Here is a 1,907-nt window from a genome sequence, read left to right as displayed (position 1 = left end):
ATTTCAAACAAGTAAAATTTAAAATATGAAAAATTAAATAAAATGTTATGCGTGTAATTGGAAACTGCTTGCAATACATACAAACAAACACATACTGCGACAACAGGGCATAGAAAAAACTTTGTATAAATGTTGAACTAAATTATTTTCGTTTCCAATTTCGAGCGCTCATTGATTGCCTTATCATGCCGTAAACTTATAATTATATAATTATTTATGTTAATGCCACACACGCACACGTACACATAGAACAAGTGTTTGTGTGTGCATGCGTGTGTGGTATGCCTTTGCTTATGAAGCTCCTCCTTAAATAACTAAACGTAATTAATTCTCTCTGTATTAATAAATATTTTTTGTTCGTTCAAAATAAAATTATTTGGTTGTTTTATTTTAATTTGTAACAATTATTTGCATAATGGTGCAACTGAAAAGGATTAAAAAGAAAATTATAGAAAAAAGGCCACTTACCTGGCCTATTTTAGGCATTGCGCGTTTTCGGAGAAATCAGCGAAAACTATTGGCTGAGGAATTTTTACATAAAATTTAGGCTGTCATTTTCATTTTCTGTTGCTGAAATGACAGCTGACAGTTCTTTGCCAAATTTTAAGATGATTTTGTGGCAATTTTCGCATTTTCTGTTGCTGAAATGACAGCTGACAGTTCCTTGCCAAATTTTAAGATGATTTTGTGGCAATTTTCGCATTTTCTGTTGCTGAAATGACAGCTGACAGTTCCTTGCTGAATAAAAACCTAGATTAAATTGATCCGACTTGGACCTGGAAACGGCCATGTTTTAGTATTTTATGGCGAAAAATGAAATGTTTTGACGCTCCAAATATTTCACAGTACGTCACCGTTGCTTCGAAAACTCGAGTTTAAAAGTTTTGTGTTTATGAAATTTGAAAAAAAGTTTAACTTACACGAGTTTAAGATTTTGTATTCATAATTACAGCCAAGTGATTCCAAGTGGCGTTTTCAGAAAGTGAGCTCAACGTCACATATTACACATGTATATGTTGAGTAACTGTAAAAGTTAACAAATATCAAGAACAAGACTTAGGTTTCTAATGAAATAGTGTTTTGTCTGCATTAAAGAGGAAGAAGGATGGGTTTTAAGGCAAAGAAGCTTTCGTTCTGCGCTAAGGTAGCCACTAAACTTGCAAAACACTAAATTAGACACTAAACTAGAGTTTATAGATCTGCTAACTGTACACAATTTAAAATTGAAATTTAAAATAAAAATGAAATTTAGTTCTTTATAAAAATGCATTTAAAGTTAAAGTTCAGCATCCAGTGGGCATGGTATTGTGGTCAGCTCGAGTGTCTGCTTCTAAAAGAGAGCCGTTTATTCTAAACAGTTTAAGTTTTAATTTTAAAAAATATTTTTAGATTTTTTATTTTTAATTTGTAATATTTTTTTTTTTAATTCTGATTCAGCAGAGAGTAAATATTTACCGCCATGGACTATTTTTTATTTATTTTTTCTCTTGATAACATAGATACATATAATATTATATTTATAATGGGAAATATATACTTGTGTTTAGTATATATTAAATTACTATATTAAATGAAAAACCTTAATGAAACGAATTTTGAATTAGTGAAATTTTTGCATAAGCCATTTGGGAAATATACATACATACAATGCAACAAATAAGTAAGCAAAAATAATTAACACAATTTAACAGCAAAAAAATAAAAATAAAATATTGAAGTAGAAGTTTTTTTCATAACAAAATGAAGATTTCGAGATAAAATTAAATAATTTTGGAAACACAAAATTAAACTAAATTCATATGAAATGAATAATAAACAAAATAACAATATAACGAACTGAAAACGCTGGAGGTGTATAATATTTGCTACCATACATTTTGTTGGGGGAAATATTGTAATAATGGTAA

This window comes from Bactrocera latifrons, unplaced genomic scaffold (assembly GCF_001853355.1).
Source record: "Bactrocera latifrons isolate USDA-ARS-PBARC rearing strain unplaced genomic scaffold, ASM185335v1 scaffold_79, whole genome shotgun sequence".
Lineage (NCBI taxonomy): Eukaryota > Metazoa > Arthropoda > Insecta > Diptera > Tephritidae > Bactrocera > Bactrocera latifrons.
This window is presented reverse-complemented; position numbering follows the sequence as displayed.